This window comes from Miscanthus floridulus, chromosome 9, assembly GCF_019320115.1.
Source record: "Miscanthus floridulus cultivar M001 chromosome 9, ASM1932011v1, whole genome shotgun sequence".
In the NCBI taxonomy this organism is placed as follows: Eukaryota; Viridiplantae; Streptophyta; class Magnoliopsida; order Poales; family Poaceae; genus Miscanthus; species Miscanthus floridulus.
This window is the reverse complement of record NC_089588.1, coordinates 118,163,526-118,175,024: the sequence shown is the minus strand read 5'-3', so window position 1 is coordinate 118,175,024 and position 11,499 is coordinate 118,163,526. Positions and strand designations below refer to the sequence as shown.

At 43.9% G+C, this 11,499-nt stretch overlaps 1 pseudogene; it reads right to left on the bottom strand.

Annotated features, from left to right (window-relative positions):
- Nucleotides 1-3,543: 3,543 nt before the first annotated feature.
- On the bottom strand, nucleotides 3,544-9,108 carry LOC136482762 (uncharacterized; annotated as a pseudogene).
- Between the last annotated feature and the right edge of the window lie 2,391 nt (nucleotides 9,109-11,499).

Here is an 11,499-nt window from a genome sequence, read left to right as displayed (position 1 = left end):
GGCGGTGGAGCAGTCCTTCCAACAGCGACGGCGCCGGGTTGAGCTTGAAGTCGACGACGGCGGCCGGCGGGGCTTGAAGATGATGATGGCGGTGGATCTCCCGGGGCGCCCGCGGCCATCTAGGAACGGCTGCTCCAGCAGGTGGCCGGCAGGACGTGACTTGGAGGCCAAACCCAGGCACCCTGCTCCTGGAGGTGTGTGGCGGCCTCCTGCTCTTGCTCCTGGAGGTGGCTGGAGGCCGAACTGAGGTGGGTGGCGGCCTCCTGCTCTTGCTCCTGGAGGTGGCTGGAGGCCGAACTGAGGTGGGTGGCGGCCTCCTGCTCCTGGAGGGTGGGTGGCGGCTAGAGGTGGGTGGCAGCTGGGAATTAGGTTTTGGAGCCAGAGAGTGTCGACACATATATGTGGTTGGGGAGTGGAATTGGGAAGACCAAGGTACCCCTGATAAAATCTGTAATAGCATTGCCTATATATTTTTAATCTGTATGCAACTTAGGGTAGTAAGGTCAATTCGAACCACGAAACATTTGGGGCTGGCACACATTTCACTTGAAAGCGCGCTGAGCCGCTTGGGCGCGCGGGAACTTTCTTTTTTCCTGAAGCTGAACATTGCCTTTTATATTTGGAACCTTCTAGATAAGTATATGTTTCATAGGAAGGCTATATTTGAGATTTGCTATTATGTAAAATAATAATTGATAAAACTATAAGGGTTCATAATGTTGTGAATGACGACGATCAAACGAGGAAGAACGCAAAATCAAACCACAGCGAGACAGAAGATTTAACGTGGAAAACCCTCCCAATGCGGAAGGTAAAAACCTCCGGTGACGGGCCTCCGCTTCGCTTCGTCAGAAGTCGGCCAAAAATGATGTGGACTAAATTTGGAACATATTCAACACATAATTTCAAAATTAGTGCTTCTAGCTAGTAAGTACTGTAAAACAGTGCATGATGCAAATTTGTTCCCCTTGAATTTATCCCATTCTTTTCTCAAAAAAAAATTATCCCATTCCATCGCTATTAGTCATATTCCACTAATTATTTTGTCGGAATTAGGAATTTGGGCCAAACAAGCATCATGTAAGTGCATACACATAGTTTATCATGTCACGATCCCTTTATGTTGATAGTAAATTTGGTCGTATTCCACCAATTCTTAGCTATTATCATGCATACACATTGTGTTCTCATTCTGTAGCTATTATATATAGTCATATTCCACTCATTTCCGGAGTTTTTTTGGAGTAAGAAAATTGGGCCACACAAGTAGCATGCATGTATGATGCATAGACATGGTTTCACGAATGACTCCATTCTAAGATGGTCATCCTGTAGCTATTATATATAGTCGTATTCCACTCATTGCCGGAGTTTTTTTGGAGTAAGAAAATTGGGCCACACAAGTAGCATGCATGTATGATGCATAGACATGGTTTTACGAATGACTCCATTCTAAGTAAGATGGTCATCCGTCATCATGAACCTAACCCTTTATGTTTGTAGGATGTGTTAACAACCGACTCAAGCAATGTTTTAGTGCCCAAGCACGTTGGCATGAGACAACGACAACAAAATCCATGCTAAATGTTCTAGTGTTGCATCCATATACAATTTTCATGTTGCCACGTTCGTCATCACAGTATTGAAAATCCAAGTTCAAATACATTGAGTCGTTGATGCATTCATTTTATTGATTCATAATTTTGTGTCCACTTTAGCATGAATTGGTGTAATATATTTTTTAAAATATTTTTAGGCTCAACTAGCAATATATGCGAGATTTGGTCCAATTTTAGATAGTGAGGCCCCATCAGTCATTGACCACTATGGAGATTGTTTTCCCAAAAAAAAAGGACAGAGAGAAAACACACGAAGCTTCCTTCAATCCTCCTCCCCCGACTCCGCCGTCTGCTCCCGTCCGCCGCCGCCTCCACGTGCGCCATGCCCACTGCACCACAGGGGTTCACCGGCTCCATGCGCGCCACGCCCACTCCGCCATAGGGGTTCGCCGCCTCCCTCCCTGCCCGTCGGACGCCCCCCTCGCCGCGCTCCCCTCGGCCACCGCGCTGGCCGCATCCGTTGCTCTCGCATCCACATCCGCCGCCATCCGCAACACCCGCCACCTGCAGCGCCTGGCCTCTCCCCAATCGCCCTGTGTGGCTGCTGTCACCGGCTGACCGGCTGCCCAATCCCCATCTCACCGAGCCACCGGGTCACCGGGTCCGCCGCTCCCCAATCCGCATCTCTCTCAGGCCGCCGGTCCACCGCGCCGCCTGCCTGCCGCATCGCGCGTCCACTGAGGCACCGGTCCACCGCCCGTACTCCGAGCCACCCGTCCGTCGCGCATCCTGTCCGCCGAGCCACCAGGTTCGCCGCGCGATGAGCACGGCGGCGAGGAGGTTGGTGAAGCACCGCCGGCCAGGTTCTAGCAGGTACGTGTGCTGCGACAGCCGGCCCCGGCTCTCCAGCAGGGTGAGCATCGCCGGCCAGGTTCCAGTAGGGTGAGCGCCGCCCTTGTCCTCGATCATGAACATGCCGAGCCTTCCTCTTATGGACGACAGTAGAGGCCCTTCTTCTTCGAGCACCTGCAGGAAATTAACAAATAAGTGATCGATCATGCAGCTCTTCCCTTTGTTCTGACATATGGTTTGGTAAAACTAAAACTGAAGAATCGAAGGTTGTCTTTGCAGGTGCCGGGAAGTTGCAAGCTCTATTTGTTTGCTGACAAAAATGTTTGAGGACTGATGTGGAATGGACCAGATGATGTGATTACTGAAGATGTCAAAGATCATCATGAATGTATTTCTTGTTGTCATTGTTGTATTAGGCACCGAGCTGTTCCTGCCAACTGTCATAGTACTGAAGAGAACAGCCGAGCGTATGTGTCGACAAGGAGATGTCAAAAGATTATCAACATAGGGCAAGCTGTAGAATGAACCTGTAGATTGACAAATGAGCCTGTATATTGTGAATGCATTGTTATTTTGAGTTGTAATGGCTTCTGAAATGAACCTCTGCTGATTGACAATGCAAGTGCATTTCATGTACTCCTGTGATTGGCAATGGCCCAGTGAAATGAGCCTTTTGTAATGACTTCTGGAATGAAAAAAAAATGATGTTTTTGGCATGATTTCTGGAATGAAAAAAGTGCTAGTAATGACTTCTGAAATGAGCCTATCTTCTTGACTGATTGAGTCATTTTCATGAATACTGTAATGAAAAAGTGCATGTCAAGAACTACCAAGCTGTGAATTTTTTGCATCCAACAGTGAACCAAAACTTGAAAAAAAAATCTGAGTAACCATTGGTTACTTCAGCTTTGAACCAAAACTAAAAAGAAATTATACATAAATTCCATAGCTGAACATGATCTCAAATACAAATTGAGGCTATCCATAGCTGAACATGATCTCAAATACAAACTGAGGCTATCTAAAATAGTAGAACATGGTCTCAAATACTAATTGGGGTCTCAAATACAAATTGTGCCTTACAACAGAATATTAAAACATAAAATTCCAACAGAACCTTGCAGCAGAACAACTATTCATTGTCACTGTCGACCTCCATAAGTGTGTCGTCTTCTTCGTTAAAATACTCCATAAGTGTGTCGTCTTCTTCATCTTCATCACCAATGACGACATTCACTTCTTTGCTGGACGCTTTCATCAACCGGGCAATTTCAGCAGCATCAAAAACAGGGCCTGGCTCATCCTCTCTATTTAAAGGCTTATCATATATAATGTTAGAAACCAGTTGTCGCGAACCCTCCTCATCATAGCACTCGTCCTCTTGATATGCAGCAGCATTAACCTCAGTCTGACTTACATTGTAAAGATGCCTATGGTCAAATGTCTGTACAACTTGCCAATTTTCACCCAGCCTTGTATCTGGCAAATAGAAAACCTTTGTAGAATGAGTGGCCAATATAAAACAATCATTCTTGTACCACAGACTTCCAACATTGATGCTTCTAAAAAAGCCATCATCTTTAAGTGCAGCCCTCTTCCCATCTAGTTTGAACCAGTCACACTTAAACAAAACTACGGACCTCTCCTCTAAGTTACAGTCCAACTGAATTATCTCTTTTATGTTTCCAAAAAAATCAATTATCTGTCCATTATGTGTAGCTTGTGACATTACTCCACTGTTTTGTGTCTTCTTGTTCTTGTCTCGGTTAACAGTGTTAAACCGCACACCATTCACTATGCACGAGGAGTATTTTCTAACTCTCAAATCAGGACCGCATGCCAAGGAGAAGATATCAACATCCACCTCTTCTGGATTTGTACTATACTTCTTCAAAATCTGCCACATGCATGCAACACACATATATTAGAAAAAAAGAAGTTAAATTATGCAATATATAACTTGACAATGAACACTAACATGGTTCCTAAACCAAGTCTGAAATCCTTGTCGAAGCATTCTTTCAATGTTAGGCACCCCCTGTGTCTCTAACTCTTCTCTGAACAGACTGCAGAAAAATTATAAATTACTGTACAACACAAAAGTATCATATAGATGTCTAGAAGTAAGTTTATAGAACATACTTGACGTAATCCTCAACTTGGGCACAGTTGTTCAGCACAAACCACACCATTTGATCAATGCCATTTTCATCATATACATATTCAGGTGCAGAAGTAAAATTAACTCCATGCCCCAAAACATCAACACCATAAGCTTCTTCATTGGAGAAACCTTTATTTCTTGGCTCCCGATTAAATCTTGTTTCAACATCGTCCATGAATTTAGAGCAAAATGTCAGACACTCATCAGCAATATATGCCTCAGCAATTGAACCTTCTGGTCATGACCTATTCCTCACATATCGCTTCAAAGTATATAGCCGCCTTTCAATTGGGTACATCCACCCATATTGCACAGGACCCCTGAGCAATGCCTCATCAGGTAAATGTACAGCAAGGTGTATCATCACATCAAAGAAAGCTGGAGGGAAATTTTTCTCAAGCTTCACCAAAATTATAGGGATTTCTTTCTTCATTTGAACTAGCACATCCTTGTTAAGCGTTCTGCTGCACAATTCCCTAAAAAACCTCCCTAACTCAGCTATTGCTTCATAAATATCCCTGTCCAGAAATCCTCTCATGGCAGCTGGCAAAATTCTTTGCAAAAGAATGTGACAATCATGTGTTTTTAGCCCTTGTACCGTTGTTCCCTCAGCATTTAAACATCTTGAGATGTTGGACGCAAATCCATCTGGAAACTTTACCTCCTGTAAAAAAGCACAGAAAGCCTTCTTCTGTTTAGTGGACAAGGTATATCTAGCATGAGGCATCTCTCCATCCTCTCTAAATTGCAGCTCCTTTTTAATACCCAAATCTTTCAAATCAAGCCTAGCTTTAGCTGTGTCTTTTGTCTTGCCCTTTACATTGAGAATTGTCCCAATTAGGTTCTCACATATGTTTTTTTCAATGTGCATCACATCAAGATTATGTTTCACCTTTAGCTTTTTCCAATATGGTAGCTTCCAAAAACTAACCATCCGGCTCCAAATTTCCACATGACCGCCTTCAGAGTTGGAACGCTTCCTTTTCCCAGTTCCTTGTGGCTTCCCAGGTCTGACGTCTTTAACTCTCTCCAATTCAGCCAGTAGCTCTTCCGTACATAATTTACCCGGTGGATCGTTGCTTTCATGAAGTCCGATAAACTCATTGTTTCTCCTCAAAGAATGTTCCTTTGGAAGGAAATGGAAGTGCCCAAAATAACCAATTTTGCTTCTTAGGGCATATGAAAGAGGATGCTTGTCACAATGGAGACAAGCAAAATAGCCCTTTGTTGTACGCCCTGAGAGAGTGCTCAACGCTGGGTAATCATGGATGCACCACAAAATTGCAGCACGAAGTTTAAATGATTTGCTAGTAATAGCATCATAAGTATCGACACCTGTCCAAAGCTCAAGTAAATCCTCTACAAGAGGCTGTAGAAATACATCGAAGTCCTTCCCGGGTGATTTCGGACCTGGAATAAGCAAAGCCATCATAAAGTTTGATTCCTCCATGCACTCCCACGGTGCTAGGTTGTATGGCACAACAAGCACAGGCCACATGCTATATTTTGTGTTCTTTTCTGAAAAAGGATTGAACCCATCAGTAGCTAGGCCAAGTCTAAGGTTTCTTGGATCCTTTGCAAAATCTAGATATTCGAGGTCGAAATCTTGCCATGCCTCACCATCAGCTGGGTGGCTCATATTCTTCTCATTGGGTTGCCGCTTTAACTTGTGCCATTGTGCCGCTTCTGATGCTTCTTTGGTCGAAAACATCCTCTTTAGCCTAGGTGCCAATGGAAAATGCCGCAACACTTTTTGTGGAATCTTCTTTCTTTCTGCATCTTTCCATCTCGAGAGACCACAAACCGGGCAATTGTCATGCTTGTCATATTCCTTTCTGAACAACACACAATTATTGTAGCACACATGTATTGATTCATACCCTAGACCTAGTTCCTTTAGAATACCCTTTGCTTCATCATATGATTTTGGGAGTGTATTGTGTTCTGGGAAAGCATCAGCCAATACCTTCATGTGTGCAGTAAAAGCAGAATTGCTAATTCTATATAATGACTTCATATGTAGAAGCCTTACCACCAAAGAGAATCTTGAAAATTTGGAACATCCAGGATAAAGTTGGCGCTTTGCCTCTCTCATGACAGTTTTCAAAAATGACTCTTTATCACAAGGCTCTTCAGCACCAACTTCATTTTCTACATCCGGCCTTGCCTGTGCCGCTGCATTCTGTAGGTCTCCTAAAATCCCTTCCAAACGATCACCATAGTTGTCATCCTCTGTCACACCGACCCCATGTGTGGAACCATCATCATCTTCATGCATATCAATAGGATGCTCAATAACATTGACATCTAAGCTCTCTCCGTGATGAATCCACTGAGTATAAGTAGTTTCCATGCCATTCATCAGTATATGCTTCCTCACAACATCCTGTTTTCGGTACTTCTGATTAAGGCATCTACTACAGGGGCATAGAATTTCAACATTCTCATTGAATTTCCCCTTAATGAAATTCATAAATTCTTTCACACCGTCAATGTATTCAGGGGAAAATAGTTTGCTATGCACCCAACTTCTATCCATCTAATCAAACGTCGCAGATAAACCACAATGAGCTAACTGCTATAATTCAAATGCTACATCCAACAAAATCAACAAAAAAAAAGAGAAGAGATATATACCTTGGCTGTCAGTAGGAGTTCAGGTGAGGCAGATGGGGATCCCCTCGGAGAGGAGGCAGCTGCTTAGCGTTTGATGATTTCAGGCGTGCTCGAGGCCGTAGGAGTCCACTCAATAGTTGGATTTGTCACCAGGTGGATGCATGGCCGCACTCGGCATCTCTCATTGGTACGACAATGGAGGGCAGCGGCGCTGCGGAGCTACAAGATAGGGTTGGAGCCTTGAAGGGCGGCGGTGATGCGAGATGTTGCTGGTGTGCAGCGGTGATGCGGGAGGACGCGGCAAACGAGGAGGCGACGGTGCTGGACGGCGCGGCGGTGGTGGGCAACGGCGCGGCTCTTGCCTAATCTCGCCGTCGGCGGTAGTGTTTGAGTCCAGCGGCGGTGGCTGAGTCTCTGAATCGCGGCTGGTGTCTAACTGAGTCCGTGAAGGAATTGAGGAAAGGGGAAACTTACTCCTACATTCATCAACAAAAAGAAACAGAATTGTACTCGGTCACACACAAGTTGCTAGCACAGTGGTGAGGCGGATTGTTGTCAACTCGCAGGTTGTGGGATCGATTCCCACGGACTCCACTCTTTTTTTCTATTTTCCCTATTTACCTAATGTTGGGCCACTCCCGCCAACAAAAGGCTAATAGAATCATGTTCTGTCACACTGGAGCAGCTAGCGCAATGGTAAGGCATATTGTTTTCAACACCTAGGATCAGGGTTCAATTCCTGGAGATTCCTTTTTTTTTGTCATTTTGCCACGCCGTGTGCGGGAATGACCCAGGCGAGTGAATGACCCAGGCCTACTGTGATGCTGGGCCAGTAAATAAATAAAAATACTTAAGTGCACATTTAGACACGTAGTGTAAGTACCTCAAATGGTAAGACATGTTTCTATTTTTTTGCAAGTCTTGTGTTCAAATCCCATATATATAGTTATAGGTGTAAAGTTTTTTGTTCCCATCCACAATAAATGGAGAACATTTTTAATTTTGCCAAAAAAAACATGTAACAAAGTAACAAAATTATTTTGTTCAAATAATTTAACAAATTGTCTTTTGGGTTTGATACTTTTTGCAATCACATTTTCTACTTTTCTTTACACTAAATATTGATAGCGGGCCAACTGTCTTGGGCTAACTAGCGTATGACGAATTCAAAATCATACACTATGACGATCCTGATAAAACCGTCACGAGTTAACGGGCTGGGAATATTCAGTGGGCTCATCCATGACGAAAAAATGAATATCGTCACCGATTACGTCTGTCAGTGGCTGTCAGTGACGGTTTGTAAATCCGTCAGCAAGAAATCGTCACGGATTAACAAGTTTCTTGTAGTGGTTGCCATGTGCCGTGAGTGCCTGGACAAAATGGCTCGTGGCATGCTTTGCTCTACTGCTCATGTGCAGCGGCGGCACAGTGCTTGGCCTCCCAGCTTTGGATGAGAAGGGGATGAATGTCAGCGTGTCCAGCTTCCCCACCTTCCTGATGATGAACTCGGCGGCTTGCTTCATGTCTTGGAGCTTCTGCCCCTGCATGCTCCCGCTGGTGTCCAGGACAACAACGAGGTCCAGGTTCGCAGTTTTGCCCTTCTCCGTGGAAGGTCCGGTGACCTCCACCATTATCTTCTCCTTGTGAAGCTTCAGTGGCACAGCGTGGTTATAGTTCGCCGTCACACCCAACTGCCCTGCTGCTTTCAGTCAGATGACTGGGCAGAAAGCAAACCCATGGGGTTTACAATTACAATACAAATAATCAAACCAACATGCTCTTGGACTGAATTCAAGTGCCAAGAAACCAAACCTGAGCCAGGAGCCATTTCTACGGAGGAGATCAAGCTTGCTAGTTGCCTCACTGATGGTTCAAGGCACTCGCGTGCACAACTGGCTCTCTGGTTGCTATCCTTCTACTACTCACAACCCGGCCATCACATCAGCCGCTATATATATAGACAAACCTGCAAGTCTCTTCATTAGCTCGTCCGTAGTATACTATTTATTACTCCATCCGTTCCAAATTAGAAGACGTTTTGACCTTTTTAGATATATTATTTTTACTATGTATCTAGAAATAGTGTATATCTAAGTCATGGCAAAAGATACGTATCTAAAAAAAAAGTCAAAACGTCTTATAATTTAGAACCGATTGGAGTACTATAAAACAGCCTAGGCTTAAGCTAGTCGTCATGACGATATACGCCCTGTTCGCTTGATCGTATCAGCCATGATACAATATGTTTCTCTCACAACAAAATAGCATCGGCGGGCTTATAAGCCACAGAAACGATCAAGCGAACAGGGCAATAGTGGTATATAATTAAAATAAGTTTTAACCGTGTGCACATACGAAACCATAGGAAATAGGATTAGGATCATGTACCGTTATACTTTATATATCTCCCATATAGCCGCCTTGGTAGGCCATCAGGGTTTTTATTCCTGGGCCCATACGTGCATACGTCATGTGCCCGACGTAAGATTGCATGACGTTTTATTGTAAGGGCTAAAAATAAATGAATACTAGTGACATGGTTAGGCTCTGGTAAAAAAATGGCCAAATTGGTTCAAAAAACTTTCGCGCCGGACCCATTTATTTTCATCCCTCAACATTCAGATTGGTCAAATGAGTCCGTCAACATTCTTTTTTTTTTTTTGTTAGAATTCTCTCTTGTGCGGATTTGGCACTGAGCGGTGGCGATTTCAGCTGATGAACCGACCTTTGCTTTTTAGAAACATGAAATCTCCACCTATCAGATGATGGAGCATCATTTCTGAAGCGGGAAATGAAATCTTGCAGGAAATCTTTATATAGATCAGTCTGTAACTCTATAGATTCAACCAGATAGATCCTATTCCTGTAAATCTTGCAGAAGGTGTTAACGCGAACTTCCACTCCGAACAGGATTTCTTCAACCAGCTAGATCCCACAAAAACGGTGCAGATCAATAAATCAGTCATGAAAATAGAGAGGAAAGATGAAGAAATCTGAAGCCATTTAATCACCGAAGCAAATAGCGTACAAATTCGAATTGGATAAGGGTGCACAGAGAAGCACCGGTTGAGAACGCAAAGAGCAGTCGCTCAAGCATCCTCTTTATTCCTTCCTCCAATTATTTGCACCACCAAAGCAAACCTCCAATAATAGACAGGACACTGCAGAAGTTGGAGAATTTATTCGGCAACACCAACTCGTTGGAATCTTCCCCTATGAAAGATTAGACCGGATCTTAATGAGCACGAAGTGGTAGTCTAAATTTTCACTGGCAACGGTCCGGACGTTAACGTGGGAAATTTCAGACCATACTCTGCTGCTTTTAGACACTGGTAAGACCGTCTCCAATAAGAAACCCATATGGGCACCCAAACCCAAAATGGATAGCAAGAGACCCAAAATCAGCCTCCAACAGAAGTACCTATTTTGGGTTGCTTGAGAGGCACAACCCAAATATGGGCATTCTCTCTCCTATAAACCCATTTGCAGAAATGATTCTTTTTTTATCTTATTTACTACTACAGAAACGTTTTTTGGGGCGGCTCGTAACCCTTTGTAGGGGCGGTTTGGCCAGCCGTCCCAACCAAACCATCTTTACAAATCATGCATTTGTAGGGGCGGTTCTCAGGCCGCCCCTATAATACCTGTTTGTAGGGGTGGTTCAGTCTAGAACCGCCCCTACAGTACGCTTTTCCGCCAAAAAAAATTTTAAATTTACAATTCAAATTCGACCAGAACATTGTTTGTTTCCGCGTATTTCATCCAGCGTTCACGTTGCCGAACGCCCCGCGACCAACGTTCAGAACTGCGTTCGCGTTGCCGAACGCCCTGTGACCAACGTTCCAAACCGCGTTCGTGTTGCCGAACGCCCCGCGACCAGCGTTCCGAACCCGTTAGACTACAAGCACAAGAGTATTATATAAACTACAATTACAAGTCCAATTCACAAGAATATATACAATCCATCATTAAATAGACATAATTCACAAGGTAAAACCAATGTTAAATTCCGTACACATTGTTATCAACGTCCTAGAGCTAGCCTTTCAGTCTGACGAAGGTATTGGTACTGAGGATTACTACCTAAGTCAGACTCTCGGTCATGGTAGGCGTCTTTAACGTGTACAATCTGGTCCAATATGAAGTTGCATAGGTCGCCGATGAGCTCTAAGAGTTGGTCATCCTTGTATGGGTCTCTTTTCATTTCTCTCTCTTCTTTTCACTACAAGAGAATAAGTTTCAGTTTAGTATTTCATACCATATACGAAGTTTTTATACTACGGGTGAAGAGGTTCAAACTTACCC